The following is a 17,812-nucleotide window of genomic DNA, read 5'->3' on the forward strand; positions in this document are numbered from 1 at the left end:
ACTCAGGTTTTTTTTTTAAATAAATGTATATAACAAATTCTACACATTACTTAAGAAGATTGCATTATTTTTGGCCACCATTTCACTATATTAACTCATATTGAGCTTGTAGTTCATCAAAAATGCCAAATATATTTTATGAGCACTCTTTATACCATGCTTCCACTTGTTTTTCTTAAGCAAATGACTTCTTGAACTTACCTGTAGGATTTCACAGTCATGGCAATTAAATTTTATCTTATTAGAGATGGCTAATAATTCTTGCCCATTGAAATGCTTTTGTATACTAACTATATCATCAAATATGGTACTATCCTTTGTTTTACATTATTAGAAAATTGTTTTTCTTTCCTTCATTTTTGCTGCTAGGTTGTCAAGTTGCTGTTGTTTTCTGTTTATTTACAAATAAATTTTATTGAGGTTTATTTTGTTATTATTTACATCATCTAGCTTCCCCCTACTCCAAGTCTGTCAGCCCTTATAAGAAATAATTTTTAAGAGAAAAAAAGGAAATAAATTCAAGAGAACTGAGTCAAACATTTTCAAAAAACATCTGACATGTGAAATCTTCCACAACCACGTACTCTGACACTGCGAAGAAACAAGGGAAGATATATTTTTGTTTATCTTCTTTGTGACCAAGACCAATTATATTTTATTCTTTCACAAACTTCAGTTTTGATTATAGTAGAAAGAGCTTGAAATCAAGTAGATGCTCATTTATCTGGGAAAGGCTAAATAAATTATGGTACTGAATATAAAGGGCAGCTGAGTAGAATAGCGGATAGAGCATAGGGCCTGAAGTCAGGAAGCACTGAGGTGAAAGCTGGTCTAAAATATTTCCTAGTTGTGTTGCCATGTGCAAGGCACTTCACTCTGTCTCAGTTTCATAATCTGTTAGATGAACTGAAGAAGGAAATGGAAAAGCACTCCAATATCTTTTTTCAAGAAACTGTAAATAGGAGGCACAGTTAGATGGCACAGTGGATAGAGCACCAGCCATGGAGACAGGAGGACCTGAGTTCAAATGCTATCTTAGATAGTTACATAACTGTGTGATCTTGGACAAGTCACTTACCCGCATTGCCTTGAGCAAAAAAAGTAAGACACTATAAATAGGGCCACTAAGAGTTGCACATCACCAAAATGACTGAAAAACAACATGTATATAATGCAATGTTATTGTGCATAAGAAATGATGAGTGTATTGAATACAGAGAAACTCAAAAAGACTTGCATGAAGTGATGCAAATCAGAGCCAGGAAAAATACAAGAGGATTACAATCAAAAACCCCACTGTCACAAACATACATACATACATACACACACACACACACACACACACACAGAATAAATAGAAAGAACAACAACAACAAAACAATCATCAATAAATCTTGTGAAATTAAAAAAAAAAAACAAGGGGTTTTGTTTGCATTAAAATAAAATGAATAAAATTACATTGGCGTCAGGTTAGTTTTTTAATAACTATACCCTAAACTCAAAGATTATTAAAACATATGAACCACTGGCTAATTGTACTTCCCATGTGGTTTTCAAAGGAAGGAAAAGTATTTCAGTTAACAGAGAATCTATGATTCTCCTAATGCCAGTTCTCCCTTATACTATGATTTTAGATATGTTACTGGTCCCTGTATTTCAAAGAAGAAGCAGTGGATGTTTCTGAAATTACCTCAGTCTTAAAACCCTCCAGGAAATCTGTCTGAAAAGTTAAAGTCTTACTCCTGCAAGCCAGTTGATTTTCCATACTTCATTCTGATTTTATTTTTTTTTTCAGTTTTTCTGACTCTCTGTGAATCTATTTAGGATTTCCTTAACAAAGATATTGAAGCAGTTAGCCATTTCCTTCTCCAACTCATTTTATAGATGAGGAAACTGAGGCAAACGGGTTTAAGTGACTTGCCTGTGGTTAAACAGTTAGTAGTCTGAGAACAGATTTGAACTCAGATTGTCAGGATGAGACTTCCTGACTCCACGCCTGGCGCTCTCTCCACTTTGCCACCTAGCTGCCCTTCAGACTTGATATCTTCTTCCATAAAGAGGTTTCCACTCTGCATTGGTCAGAGCTTGGAGATGGCCATATAAGGGGCCACTCAGGGAAAGCTTTACTTTTAGAGGCTTAGAACTGAGTGTAAATTCTCTGAGGAGCTTGGCTGCATCTGCGTTCATGATGTAAGGAGCTCAGAGCATTACAAAGAATTTAGACCAGGCTCTCTGATTCATTCAGGAAGAAATAGCTTGCACCTGTGAGAATGACGAACAAGCCCTCCTGGCACCAGTGATGATGCTGCATCAGCTAGAAGGTAGGTTCTGTCCCTAAACGAACCAAAAGTTCATAGATATTTAACTCCCCTAGGACTCTCAAACTATTAGATTTAATTTTTGGAGTGTAAGCAATCTTGTGATTCACTTGGGAGACCAGAGGAGCATGTGCCAGCAACTTTCAGCTTGGCAAGAGAGGCCGAGGCGGCAGCAATGGGGTGCCATCTAATAAGCACATGTGTTTTTACAGTATGCCTCATAGCCAGGCCACTTTATCTTCAGTAATCCATATCTATGCCCCAGAATCACATTGTTTGGCTGTGGATCAGACTAGATGTATTCTTGGCCTAGGGAGTAATGAAATAAGATCTTGAGACAAGATAGGATCATGAGCTGATGAGACATGGATGTGGCTCTCTCCCACGGCCCCATAACTTCAAATGTAACAGGGCATCTGTTGCCTTAGTTAGAGCATTAAACTAAAGCAGGGTCCTGGGGAAGACTGGGAAGAGTTCATCCTGCCCTCTGGATCAAGATTTCAGGATTACTTTCTCTTTAAAGATTTTATGGGTAAATTTACTTTTGATAAAAATAAAATCAGAGAAGGAGCCTTTTACCATAAATGAATTGTGGTTAGTAATTTAATCATATAATATGGCATACATATATAAATGCCATAAATGCTCAAATGCCAAATTCATAGGGGCAAAATAAATCTTCTCAAAGTACAACAACCTCAAGAAAAATGCTGTTTACTTAAGGGGGCTAATATTAAATGTTAAACAATATGCAACTATGCCAATGCTATTAAGTATACTTACCTTTTTTTTCTCCTTGGGTTTTATTGTTGTTTGATGATTTTTCATTCTTGTCTAAATCTTTGTCACCCCATGTGGGGTTTCCTTGGCAAATATATTAGAGTGGTTTGCTATTTTCTTCTTCACGATGGATGAAGAAACTGAAGCAAAGAGGTTTAAGTGACTTGTCAGGATCACACAGCTAATGTCTAAGGTTGGATTTGAATTCATGTTATTTTCCTAAATTCAAATCTGGTCTCAGACATTAATTGTGTGATGCTAACCAAGTCACTTAAACCTGTTTGACTCATTTTTACCCTAAGAAAATGCAGAAGATACAAAGGACTCAAAGGAGTCCATAATCATTTGCAGAAAACTTATAAAATACCCCCAAATCCATTAAGTCTCCTGAAAAAAGATGTGAACTTGAGGATGCTGTCAAAGCAGCTCTAAAGACAATGACTATCTCTTTTGCATGGAATTCTACACTCCCCAAAAATCCATTGTATTACCATGTGATTTAGATCTTCCCTAGAAGTTAATTATATATTGAGGGATAAGGAATGTCATTCTTTTTCTATATAACAGTCACTCCTCTGACATCATCCCAGTGCAAGTCCTTGTGCCTTGTCTTTTGCAAAAGCCTACTGGTTGGCCTTCCTGCTACAAGTTTGTTCCCACTCCAGTAGATCCTCCAAAATGCTTTTCCTAAAGTGCCCATCACTGTATGTTACCCTTTTACTCATTAAGCTACAAGCAGTTGCCTATCATCTCCAGATTCTGTCACAAAAATCCTCCATTTAGGGGTGGCTAGGTGGCACAGTGGATAAAGCACCGGCCTTGGAGTCAGGAGTACCTGGGTTCAAATCCAGTCTCAGACACTTAATAATTACCTAGCTGTGTGGCCTTGGGCAAGCCACTTAACCCCATTTGCCTTGCAAAAACCTAAAAAAAATTCTCCATTTGACATTCAAAGGTCTTCAAAACATAACCCCTTCTTCCCGCTAGCACTTCTCCTCCCTTTGCAACCTATACTCTTCAATCTAATAAAAATGATCTCTTTTCTAAAAAAGAAGAAAAAGGGAATGAATTCATCAAAACATTTTCTAAAACATCTTACAATATCTAAATTGTTCTACATCCTCATATCTCAATCTTTACAAAGAAGAAAGGGGAGCTTCTTCTTGTTTTCTGAACAAGACACTTCTTGTCTCCCAAGATTTTTTTCTGCCTATTTCTCATGACTGGAATGCTCTCCCTCTTCATTTCCAACTCCTGGCTTTCTTCAAGTATCATGTAAATCCCACCTTCTACAAGAAATCTTTCCCAAGCAGGGCTGCAGTATAGCATAGTGGATAGAGAACTGGACCTAGAGTCAGGAGGACCTGAGGTCAAATCTAGTCTTGGGTATTTACTTGTGTGACCCTAGGCAAGTCACTCAATCTTCATTTGCTTCAGTTTCCTCAGCTGTAAACTGAGTGCAATAATGGCCCTGACTACCCAAGGTTGTTTTAAGACTCATATAAGAAAATATTAATATGCTTAGAACTTAGTAGTCCTTTAATAATTGCTTATTTTTTCCTATCCTTCATGATTCTAGGATCTTTCCTCTGTCAATTCTTAATTATCTTATACATGTTCGTATGTCTTTGTCACATGTTACCTCCCCAATTAGACTTTGAGCTCAAGGTCAGGGACTGACTTTTGTCTTTCTTAGTATTTCCAAAACTTAGAACAGTAGTAGGAAAATAGTAGGAACTTAATATGGTTCACTGACTTATAAGCTTATAAATATTCCAGTAGCATGGAAGTACAAGAAAGCATAGTCACTGAAGCACGTAAAAAGATTCCGTTAGATCTGTGACTTCTGTCTTCCCCTTCTCTCAATATTTGTAACTATTGCTGCTGAGACTGAAAAATCTGAAGGCAATAACCTGCTATAGAAAGTTGACTTTATGTAACTATAATTATTTGGATTTTGCACAAAATAATTTTGCACAATCCCCAGAAATTCCCAGGTTCTTCCCTCTTTCAATTTATGTGTGTGCATGATCTAAACATATCTATGTCTGAATATGTTATATACCATATGGGCATGCAAATAAATATACATGCATGAAACAGGGATTTGGTGCAAGCCCAAAACCCTCAAGATGAAGACACCAATGTGGAAGTGATCAGAAACCTGCATCTAAGAGAAGGCATTCTATGTTTACTCCCTAAAACATAAATAAGAATACTCTCTTTTCACTGGCTGCCTAACCAGAGATAACTGCATCTTTGAATCTGGTGTCGTTACTCAGTTGTTTCAGTCCCAACTTTCTGTGACCCCATTTGGGATTTTCTTGGCAAAACTACTGGAGTGGTTTGCCATTTCTTTCTCCAGCTCACTTTACAGATGAGGAGACTGCATCAAGCTAAGTTAATTGGTTTACCCAGGGTCATTTCATGTAAGAGGACATGCATGAAATAGAGAGTAAGTGAATTATGAGTGAGGTTATAAGTGAGGTTGAATTTGAACTTAGGAAGATGTATCTTCCTCCACTCAAGGCTTGGCACTCTACCCACTGCACCAATTTGACTTAATAGTTTCTCTTTCTGTTTCCAAATGTGTCCAGGTGTAACGGCTCACTCATTGCACAGTCACCAATGCAATAAATTAGACTGCGATGTGGCCTTCAAACTCTTATGTCACTGAGAAATAGGTTTGGAGTTTCAACTTATTTCATTTGTCTAGTTTTCAAAGTGCACAAAGTAGAGTTTCTGGGCCAAGAAACTTAAACTATGGAGACTTTGGAGCCCAAATTCCAGGTCAAAGTTTACAAGTAGCCTAGGAGAGAAACTCTGAAAACTTAAACAAACAACAATGAGCTTTTGGCTTTGGAACTTTGTGGGACTAATACTATGTAGGAACTGAAATGAACTGTGAACCTAATTCTCCTATCCTATTCCAGAGGTGCCTCTGGGTATGAGGAGAGCATTGGCATGTTAAATAGTTAAATGGAACTGGAATATTGGGGACTCCTAATATTGGGAGAAAATTACCACTCAGGTCTTGAGCTAATGATAGAGACCTTGGCAACGCCCTCAATCCCTTTAAGGTCATCTAGAGAACTATAAGGGAGGAATGGATTTTAACAGATCTAACCTTGGACAGGGGAGGAGTGTTGGGGAAGTATTTGAGGTAAGTAAAAAGGGAAGGGGTAGAGCACTACAATAGCAAAGAGAGATTATATATAGGATGTTACAAAAGTGAAAGTGAAGTGTTATGCTATAAAATTACACTGATTATTGGGATACTTTGTAAATATATGAATTTTTTGTTTGGGCCAATAATTTCATTGGAATAGAAAAAAATCTAATGAGAAAATTCTATCACATCAGCTGGGTGACTGTTCTACAAACTTAAAACGTTGTCTGAGCAAGTGGCTCAGAGTGAAGTGGCATGCCTAGCCCTTCAGTTACTATATGATAGAAACAGTAATTTACTGACTCTTAAGCCACTATATCACACTGTCTCTGGAGGGAGGAAGAGAGAAAGATAGAGAGAAACAGAGAAACAGAGACAGAGGGAGAGGGGGAGAGAGGGAGTGGGAGAGAATATGTATATATGGATTCTATGTGGATGTATATATATTTATTATATACACATGTGTACATTTTATATGCTTGTATGTACTATTTACATGCATATTTATATATACATATTTGTTTGTAGGTGTTTGTGTGAGCATGCACATTTGTGAAGGTATGAGTGTATGTGTATTTATGATTATGTATATACCTATCATATGCATATGAATATCACAGAAACATATTTAATAAGTAATGGCACATTTATTTTGCACATTAAAGCTTTGCAGAGCATTTTTCCTCATCTGTAAATTGAGGTGGTTTAGACTGAATGGTCTTTAAGTCCCTTCCAGCTCTAAATCTATAATAACCATATTTTCCTATGTATATACCCTATCTTCTTTGTTCTTCCCAATAATCCTGTGAAATAGGTGCTATTTTTAATCCTTATTTTATCTGTTAAGATACTAAAGATTCAGCAGTTTAAGTGAATTTGCCTTAGTCTAAAGAGCTGGTAAGTTTCTAAGGATGCATTTTGAACTAAGTCTTCTTCAGTCCAGTAATCTGTATAGCCTCTTGTAGTTCATATGAATAGAATGTCTATGGAAGAAAATACAGCTTTGTAACATGGGGGCTTGTTATTAATATAAAGCAAGTACTTTTGATAATTACATTTACAACAAAATGTCCCAGAGAACTTTAAAGTTCTGTGACTTCATCTAGAGGTATTTGAAAAAGTTTCATATGAAGTGTTCCATTTTCTTGTGTCCAGGAATTTTTCTCTAAATAAGGAACATTGATCTAGGATTGGAACAATTACTAATGGAGATCATTTTGATGGTCTCACCCATTTTACATATGAGAAAAGCTTATATGTAACCATAGAGAGGTCATGCAGCTAAGGAATTGCAGTCATGAAATTGTGCTTTTTGCTCCTAAATCTAGTTTTCCCAAGTTTCCATTGTAAATCAAAGTATAAAGGCAATTCATTCTTCCTTTTTTTTTTGGCTAGGCAATGAGATTAAGTGACTTGCCTAAGATCACACAGCTAAATAATTATTAAGTGTCTGAGACTGGATTTGAACTCAGGTCCTCCTGACTCCAGGGCAGTGATTTTTCATGATTTGTGTTATGTCTGCTGCCAACATCACCTGCTACTCTATCCACTGTGCCACCTAGCTGCCCCTCATTCTTCCTTTTAACAGAGGAAGAGACTCAAGAGAATCGTACCACTTGATGTTGTGATCAATACAATTATTTATGGAATTGAATTGCAGCATCTTACAATCATAATCTTTTCTATTCTCTAATTCATTAATATGATTCCTTTTAGCATAGTCATATCATGAGCCATAGAAAGTACATTGAATCCAAAGGCAGGGAACCAGAATGTTATCACAATTTCTCTGCTGTCTGACCTTAGGCAAGACATTATTATTCCTGGTCCTCACTTTCTTCATATTTAAAATAAGTGGGTTGGATTAGATGGAATCTATAGTCTTTTCCAATTCTAGATCTAATCTCAGAGCTTAGTAAATGTTGGTTGAGTTGAAACCAAAAGAACAATTTTATTCTCTTGTTATGTAGGCAGGTTGGGGAAAAGCAGATATAGTGGAACACTGCCACCTCCTGACCACATTTCACATCTGCTTCTGGGTGTATGTGGGGGGGGTAGTTTTTGTTTAGGGAATGCGTTTAAAAGCTGAGATGGGGACAAATTGCTTTGAGAACAGACAATCAGAACACTAATTTTCTTGGCTATTGTTGGCAGCATTTAAAAAAATTAACGCAAATTTTTTTTGGGGGGGAAGATTGTATTCTATTGACTAAACTAGAGTTTAATTCCATTGCCTAATATGTTTTCCCTAGCATCACTAGGCATGGATATTTGAAAGTTGGATTGTTATCAATTTGGCAAAAAAGATTGATTCATATTTAAAGTCTGTGGGAAGATGTTCATAACTTGGCCTGTTTTGCAAATGTGTTCACTAAAAAATAATAAATGTACCTAGAAAATACAGGCATTGGAGTAAGATGATCAAGATGGGAGGATGAGACAAAATTGATCAGATCCCAAAATACATTATTAGGTGTTGGCTTGTACTTCAAAAGTGATACTTGAACCTGAGTTATTATAACAAAGGAACCAGAGATTGAAGTGACCCATGGGAGAGTGTTTATGAAATGAACAGTTGGAACTACAAAATGAAGGTCCTGCTCATATATAATACTACTCCTATCCAGCTTAAGGGATGGGATTCTCTTCCTTCAAGATCTGGGCAGGAGCCCAATTATGCTGCCTTCTCTTTCACATGCCACATGTTAATTTTTCCTCAAGATGCAGCTCATCCAGCAAAGCAGATGACTTGGGGTGTGAAAACATGGTGGAATTAAGCATTATCATCGTTGTCATCACTGCATTTTTCAGTAAGGACTGGAGTCTGGACTGATTAAGTCCCTAATTTAACATGACTGCTTTTGAACTTTAGGAATTGGCGAGAAGAGATGTGCAGCAGTGATTTTTCATGATTTGTGTTATGTTTGCTGCCAACATCACCTGAAGCATATTACTATGAAACCAAACCTCTTTTTACAACATTCTTATTGGTCTGAACCAATTTCAGATCTTATAGGGGGTCAGGAAGAGTACAGTCATTCTGAACAAATTTATTAACTGTGCTGAAATACAAACAGAAAAAATGAAGTACATGTGTTTCCCCTCTCTCCCCTCCTCTTCTCCCCTGTCCTTCTGTTCTTTCTTCTCTCCTCTCACTCCATCTTCTCCTTCTTTCTATGCTTTCATTCTGTCTCCTTTTTTCTTCTGTACTCTTTTCTCACTCTCTACTTTTCTTATCCCTTCCCTTCCATTTTCTCTTCTCTTTCACTCTCTTCCCTTTCTATTTCTGCCTCCCTCCTTTTCCAATTTCACCTATGTGCTTTTTTGTCCTTCTTTCCCCTTTCTTTCTATTTTCTTCCTCTCTTTCATCTCTGCCTCTACCTCTTTCTCCTCTACTTTCTATTTCCTTCATCCCCTTTCCCACTTCTCTCCATTTCCTCCCCTCCCTCCATTCTCTTTATGCCTCTTTTCTCTATCCCAACATCTCACTCCTCTCTCTTCACCTTTTCTTTTTTAAAGTTTTCCTCAAATACAGATTCATTATGATTTACATACAGATTTTTTTCTCCCAACAAATAGTTCTGCTAACAAATTCTAGGGGATATCTTCTCTCTGTATTTGATAATGACAACCTTACTGTCTTTTGAATCAAAGAATTAAATTGAATGGTTCCCATAATTAAAATGAGATATAATTTTTAGATTCTGAGAGAATATTGTAGTTTTCAATTGTGTATTATAAATCTGTATATTTTTTTAAAAAAAGAATAAATAAATGAAAACATATATAATGTCCTAGAGGGTACAGAAAGTTGCAAAGTTTAAATTGAGGGAATGTTAGATTAATTAAGATATCATTTATATTTTAATGTAAATCATAATGGGGCTTAATGCTCAGTAGTTAGAGCACTGGCCTGGAGTCAGGAAGGCTTGAGTTCAAATTCGATTATAGACACTTGATACTTACTAGCTGTGTGACCTTGGGCAAAGTCACTTAATCCCATTGTCTTAAAAAAGAAAGAAAAAAACATAAAAAAATATTTAGCTAAAGCATCTATATGGACTTTCCTCAAGTGACCAACAAACTTTCCCAATATATGAATTAATTTTAATCTCTTGATCTTAATTTAGGTTTTCCCAGTAAAAATTACTTTAAAAGGACAGCTAGGTACTGCAGTGGATAGAGCACTGACCCTGGAGTCAGGAGTACCTGAGTTCAAATCTGACCTCAGACATTTAATGATTATCAAGCTTTGTGGCCTTGGGCAAGCCACGTAACCGCATTGTTTTGCATAAATCTAAAAAAAATCACCTTAAAAAGCATAAGAATTGTATTTGTACATGCAACTCCAATTTGTTGAATTGATATAGGGTGAGCATACCTAACTAAAGAAAGTACTGGGAGAGGGGGGCGGCTAGAGGGGCAAAGTGAATAGAGCACGGGCCTTGGAGTCAGGAGTACCTGGGTTCAAATCCGACCTCAGACACTTAATAATTACCTAGCCATGTGGCCTTGGGCAAGCCACTTAACCCCATTGCCTTGAAAAAAAAAGTACTGGGGCATCTAGGTGGTGCAGTGGATAGAGCATCAGCTCTGGAGTCAGGAGGACCTGAGTTCAAATTTGACCTCAGACACTTAATAATTGCCTAGCTGTGTGACCTTGGACAAGTCATTTAAACCCATTGCCAAAAGTAAAAGAAAGCTCTATGCAATCAACATCCCAGAAACTTTTTGTAACAAATAATGGATATATTTGCTAATTCATCATGAAAAATCATGCAACTTGCAGCAGATGTTATAAAGTGAATGTAAAAAATAGGAAATTCATGGGACTGGGGAAAATAATAAATTGTTCTGATAATGAAAATTTTATTTTTTCAAACATAATGAGAGGCCAGCCAGGCACATGGTATATGAAATAATCCTTTCCACTGGGGAGACTGAAACTGATGGATCACTTGAATTCAGGTTGTCCATTCCCAAATAAAATACAGCATCTAATGTGTGTGTGTCTATGTGTCTGTGTATATTTGTGGGTATTGGGAAGGTTAGGAGTAGCAATATGTTCTCTAAGGAGGAATAATTATTGTTGCTGTTCTTATTCACCCATGTCTAATCTTCATGACTCCATGGACTATACTGTCCCTGGGGTAGTACATTAGTTGATATTGGAAAGCTCTCCTGTTGAGCAGTAGTGGGTTCCATCTTGAGGAACAGCTGGATTTTAGCCTGGGAAAGATAGAAAAACATTCTAGCAGAACAAAAGCAAAAACAAAAAATAATAGAAAGTGGCTGCTTGTTTGTTGCGATCTCCACAAGGGAGAGGCTGCCTACTGCTGAAAAGGAATGATGATGTATTAGGCATTTGGAATATGCTCTGATATTCTGTAAATGATTTTAGCCAAGAAAGTACATGTTGAAGAGGAGCCTTTTTTGAGGGACTGTGATGCAAAATGAAGTGCCACAACTAGGGAGCATTCAAATGGCACTAAATCACCAATGTATTGAATCAGTAAATCAATATTTATTCATTTAGTACGTTCTATGTTTCAGGGACTGTGATGGCTTTCTTTTCTTTCTGGCTGAGTTGGAGAACAGATATTCTATAAGCCTCTGGTTGAGGAGAAGACTCAGGCCTCAAGGTCAGTATGAAGATTGTGAAGCCAGGTCTCTGTTCTTTGCCTCTTTGCATTTTGTTTGCCCATGTTTTTGCTGAAGGAGCATTAAAATCATCCATGTGAGCTTATGAAATGGTGAGCAACCAGTGATCTATAAGTCAGAATCTTTACCAGATGTGGCAACCTCTGCAGCCCATCAGTGAGTCAATAAGTTCCTGGGCCATCAATAAGTTGTCTTGACTTTTCTCTTGCCAACGCATCCCTATAACTTGGAAAGAGAGTGAGATTGATGACTTTGCATAATTCTGCCCCACTTAATTCAATTCATGTCCAAGTCAAAAGATCACTTTATGATGGCAATGATCTTCTTTGAGAATAAATGAGGAACAATAACAACAATAGGGCTCTGAGGAAAGACTTAAGCAATCTAATGACTGTGAGAGCAGAGACAAATAATTATCTGAGGGCTATGCTGCTTTGAAAGCAAACTTGGTAGGACTGATACTACGTAAAAATTGATTTAAGTTCAATTTCAGAGACTGAGGTAGTATAGGAGAGAGTGTGCCCAGGAGATTTACAGCACATCTTTCCCATCAAACATTACCAGGGGAAAAAATAGCAAGAACTAGAGACCTACTTTGACTCATCAGTACTTTTATTTAAATGCAGTTCTTAATCCACAGTCCAATAAAAAAGGCTCCTCTTCACCATATGTTTAGTGTGTGTGTGAGAATCAGCTATAAAATGTCAACTATATAAGGTCCAAATTGGGCATCAAGGCTTTTCATTGAACATAATTGAGTCTTCCCTTCCATACCAAGATTGCAGCAGATGGGCATGTTGTACCTGCTTGCAAATGCCCCTTAATCTCCCTCCCAGCTCTTTTGATTTTCTGAAAAGCAAAACAAAGCTTGGCAGTAGTTTTATACAACAGCTACTTTCACATAACAGCTCCTTTCACTTAAACTTACAACTATCAATGTGACCTTGTTATTCTGGAATAACCCTTTCCCAGATTGACTCCTTCATCTCATTGATGGGTTCCTCCTGGAACCTCAACCATCATTCTTTCCCCAGTTCTAATAACTTTCTGGATTGCAAAACCATGTCCAGAGTTGAGTATCTTCATTATCCCTTCCCTCTTCTTTTTATACTTTTCAGTTCCTTTTTGAGAGACATCTTCTCTATGTAAGCTCCTTCATGGCAGGTATTTTCTTTTTTTTTTTTTTCTTTTTTGTGTCTTGAAAGGTTATCACAATCCCTGGCATGTAATAGGCATTTAATAAGTGCTTATTGCCTTGTCTCTCCTGTTATATAAATAAGAAATGTCTTTATAAAACATAAGCCTATCATCCTATACCAAAAAACATCATACTCATTCATAGCAATCTGTATTATTTTTTGTTCAAATATCAATATTTTCATTTTATTTACCTTTGTCACATATTCATTATATATGTTGGAATTTTTGAATATATGAGGATTCTCTAGTAGAATAAATATTTATAAATGTATCTTATCTAAAGGAATATAGGTAGGATTCTTTAAAATAGAAAGGAGTCAATATTACTCTATACATCTCCTTTTTATAGTTCCCCTCCCTCTATTCAGAGTTTGACACATAGAAATAAAAATGACTGTTGATTGCTAATCCTAGAATTATATAAAAAATCAATAATCCACTAATGTTTCTAATATCTCTTCACTGCCAATGTGGTGGGAACCATAGTAATTTGGGAAACCAGGAAATTATGGGAGGTTTAATGGAGGCCTCAGGATCTAAATAGAAGAACAAAATCAGTCAATGAGTTTCTCAATACCAGGAGAATAGAGTCAAGAAAGTGGACTGTGATGCATCCTATTTGACAGAGGAACCTAAGATCTTCAAAGATAACAGAGTCTGATCCTCAATCTGGAGCAATGGGGGAAGAAACTAAATTTCATACAAAAGGCAAAGCCATCCATTCTAACCTATGTTTCTGTAAAATCCAAAAAGATCAGAAAATACACCTAAGGCAAGTCAGAACTTATGGGTCCTAGAGCAATAGAAGATTGTAGAAGAGGAAAATAGGAGTGAATAGTACTTAGAGGTCAGAATGGGAAAGAACTTTCTATTCCAGAGGAATAAAATATAGGAGTTCAAAAAAAAACAGAGATTATAAAAGATTTGTATCCCAAGGAGAAGGAGAATAAAAAGTCTGTAAGATTACAGAAGGAATCTTTTCTTTTTCTTTATTTATTTTTTTGCTTTTTGCAAAGCAAATAGGGTTAAGTGGCTTGCCCAAGGCCACACAGCTAGGTAATTATTAAGTGTCTGAGACTGGATTTGAACCCAGGTACTCCTGACTCCAAGGCCGTTGCTTTATCCACTACACCACCTAGCCACCCCAGAAGAGATCTTTTAAAAAACCAATAAGAGGTTTCAATACACTTGAAAATTCAATTTCCAAAAAAAGATGAGATCCACTGGGGGGTCAAGTCCTGGATAAAGTTGTTTAGGCCATGTACAGAAGCAAAGAAAGATCCAGACTACTTCTCTATATACTAGTCTGAAAGAGCTAGGTCATTCAGTCTCAAATCTTATAAATATTCTTAATCCTGAAAAGACTTTGTAATATATAAAAAGAATATTAACTTTCAAGTCAAAGTATGTGAATTCAAATCTTTTTGCTAAATGTTTGACCTTATTCAAATTACTTGTAAATCTTATACAAAACTCTTTGTACTTATGTCTCCTGATCTATTTATTTTGGAGTTTGTTTGTTTTTTGCAAGGGTTAAGTGACTTGCCCAAGGTCACACAGCTAGGGTTTTGTTTTTGTTTTTTAGTATCTGAGGTTATGTTTGAACTCAGGTCCTCCTGACTCCAGGGTGGGAGCTCTATCCATGTCTCCATCTAGCTGCCCCCCTGATCTATTTATTAAATAAGGGGTGGGTTGTACTAAATGCTGCTCTCCTGTTCCCAACCAAATTTGTACAGGTTTTAAAATTATGGAATCTATGTGAAGTTTAAATGTTATTTTAAGAACTTTGATTCTTATCTTTAATGACTAATGGACAAAACTCTTAACCTTTAACAAAAGCTAAAGAAGGATCTGTGCTATTTGCAGGGAGGTAGAAAAGAAAGAAGTAAAAATATGCTTAGCCTTTCCACAGAATGTTAGATGAAGCTATAGAATGGGAAAAAAAAAATGTGGTGTTAGCAATAAACCAGTAGAGGGAACTAGCTAGTCAGTTAAGGTCTGGTGGTTTAGTGATTAAAAGAGAAGTGATTATTGAAATTGATAGAACAGTTCTCTCCTGAAGGAAATATAGAGGTCTTTTAAAGATGGTGCCTTAATTCAAAGGAGCCACCCTGACAATAGTTATTTAAGACCTCACGCCATAATAGGCTTTAGAAGGAAGGTATCTGGGAATCCGCAGTATTTTAATTGGAAAAAAAAGAATGAGATTAAGTATGAGAGGAAAAGGCCTTGAATTCTGAGGAGCTTAGTTACTTATGAAAAGCCCTTCACTGTTTTGTCAATTCAGTTTTTCATCTGTAAATATCAACCAATCAGTCAAGAAGCATTTATTAAGCACAATTATATGACAGGCATTCTTTTAGAGTGCAGACCAAGATGATCAAGTACAATTACCAAGAGAAAGAGAAATAAGGAAATAAATTGGCCCTTGGTTAAAGATTCTTTTTTTATATTTTTAAAGAGAAAGCCTGACCTATAAGTAAAAAAAACAAAACAAAACAAACAAAAAAAAAAAACAAGCAAATAAAACCAAGGAGGAATGTTGGGAATGAAGGTATTAATGGACTCTAAGTAATTAGAAGTGATATGGAGAAACAAATAGAACCATGGACTAAACTATGCAAGCCCCTACAGGTGATTAAAAATATTTTGTGGGACAAAATGGCAGAGTGAGATAGGGCATAAATGAGAAATGAGGAAGAAGGTAATAGAAGGGAATAAATATCAGATTCACCAGTGAACAGAGAAAGGACAATGATTCCTATAGTCTCAGCAAAAAAAAAAGAAAAGAAAAAAGAAACTAGAAGAGATAGGAGAGGGTGAAAAAGAGAGAGAGAGAGAGAGAGAGAGAGAGAGAGAGAGAGAGAGAGAGAGAGAGAGAGATTACATATGGGTAATGAAAGAGAGAGAATCTTAACCCAATAGGAATTGAGGGGGAAAGAGATCACTTAAAAATACCTCCATGAAGGTGGCTTCACGATAGCAACTTTAGTCTAGCAGGAGACAGAGCATGAAGAAACTTCTTCTCTGATAGTATTGTACCCTTATCATACAATATTGTTTTGAAAATATTGTGCTCCATAAGAAGGGATATAGAAACTTTGGAGAGACAGAACCCACAGAGGGACCCAGGGAGGCAGTTCTCCTACTCAAGGTAACCTGGAAAAGAGCAGAAAGGCTCTGTTCCCCGGGGTCTGAGGGGCAGCCCGCCAGAGGGGTGGCCCATCAGAGCAAAAGAACTTCAGCCTCCTGGAGGCAGCCCCAGGGCGCTGGGAGCTGCAGCTCACAGCAGTAGGGGAGTTTCCTGAGCTGCACCCTGAGGAGCACCGGGCACAAAGTGGGGGAACAGCGGGGAACCTCTGCCAGAGTGAGCACATGGAGCCCAGCCCTCAGGGCACACAGCTAGCAGTGTGGCCAGCAGCAGCCCAGATCCAGGAACAGAAGCAGGCAGAGCCGGGAAGCAGGAGCCCCCAGGGCATGAGCCCACTGAGCTGAGGGAGGGGAGTGAAGAGAGAGAGAGACTGCAGAGCTCTGTCCTCTGCCCCTGGAACAGGACTCTGGGGCTCTGACCACATTCAGATCCTGATCGCAGTCTAGGCCCCCCATAGAACAACAGGGTCCCCCCAACTCAGCCCCGTGGCAGAAGGGGGCACTTATGGTCATTCACAGACCAGGAGGGAGGGCAGAGCCTCACACACTGAGACCCTTGTGGGAGTGTCCCAAAAGCTCAGGAAGCACCCCAAAACCAGGCTCAGGCTGGGAAAATGTGCAAGCAGAGCAACAAGAGGAAGACCATCGAGAAATATATTGCAAATGAGCTTAAGAAGGATCAAAATACTAAGTCTGAAGATGAGAAAGCAAAAGCTCCTGCATCTAAAGACTCCAAGAAAAACAGAAATTGGGTTCAGGCTATGACAGAGCTCAAAAAAGACTTTGAAAATCAAATGGGGGAGTTAGAAGAACAACTGGGAAAAGAAATGAGAGAGATGCAGGAAAAACATGAAAATGAAGTCAGCAGCTTAGTCAAGGAAATCCAAAAAAATGCTGAAAAAAATAGCATGCTAAAAACCAGCTTAGGTCAAATGGATAAAACAGATCAAAAAGGTATGGAGGAGAAGAATGCATTAAAAAGCAAAATTGGCCAGATGGAAAAAAGAGATAAGAAAACTCTCTGAGGAGAACAAATCCTTCAGACAAAGAATAGAATTCAGGGAGATTGATGAATTTACTAGAAATCAGGAATCAATACTTCAAAACCAAAAAAATGAAAAATTAGAAGAAAATGTGAAATATCTTATTGAAAAAACAACTGATATGGAAAACAGACTTAGGAAATATAATTTAAAAATTATTGAAATACCTGAAAGTCATGATCAGGAAAAGAACCTTGACATCATTTTCAAAGAATTACTACAGGAAATTTGCCTGATATTCTAGAAGCAGAGGGCAAAATAGAAATGGAGAGAATCCACTGATCCCCGCAAGAAAGAGATCCCAAAAAAAACCAACCCCTAGGAATATTAAAGCCAAGTTACAGAACTCCCAAGTCAAAGAGAAAATATTACAAGCAGCCAGAAGGACACAGTTCAAATATCGTGTAGCTGCAGTCAGGATCACACAGGACTTAGCAGCAACGACATTGGAAGCTCGTAGGGCTTGGAATATAATATACTGGAAGGCAAAA

General features: G+C 37.3%; 1 long non-coding RNA gene across 3 annotated transcripts in view; it reads left to right on the forward strand.

The window, feature by feature from the left end:
- Positions 1-2,172: 2,172 nt before the first annotated feature.
- The window catches only part of LOC141487983 (uncharacterized), a 162,959-nt gene continuing 147,319 nt past the window's right edge, over positions 2,173-17,812 (forward strand). For all 3 annotated transcript variants that reach the window (XR_012468556.1, XR_012468555.1, XR_012468557.1), the window contains exons 1-2: positions 2,173-2,321; positions 11,821-11,909. This is a non-coding gene — a long non-coding RNA (uncharacterized LOC141487983). The remainder of the gene's footprint in view (positions 2,322-11,820; positions 11,910-17,812) is intronic.

This window comes from Macrotis lagotis, chromosome 5 (genome assembly GCF_037893015.1).
Source record: "Macrotis lagotis isolate mMagLag1 chromosome 5, bilby.v1.9.chrom.fasta, whole genome shotgun sequence".
Classification (NCBI taxonomy): domain Eukaryota; kingdom Metazoa; phylum Chordata; class Mammalia; order Peramelemorphia; family Peramelidae; genus Macrotis; species Macrotis lagotis.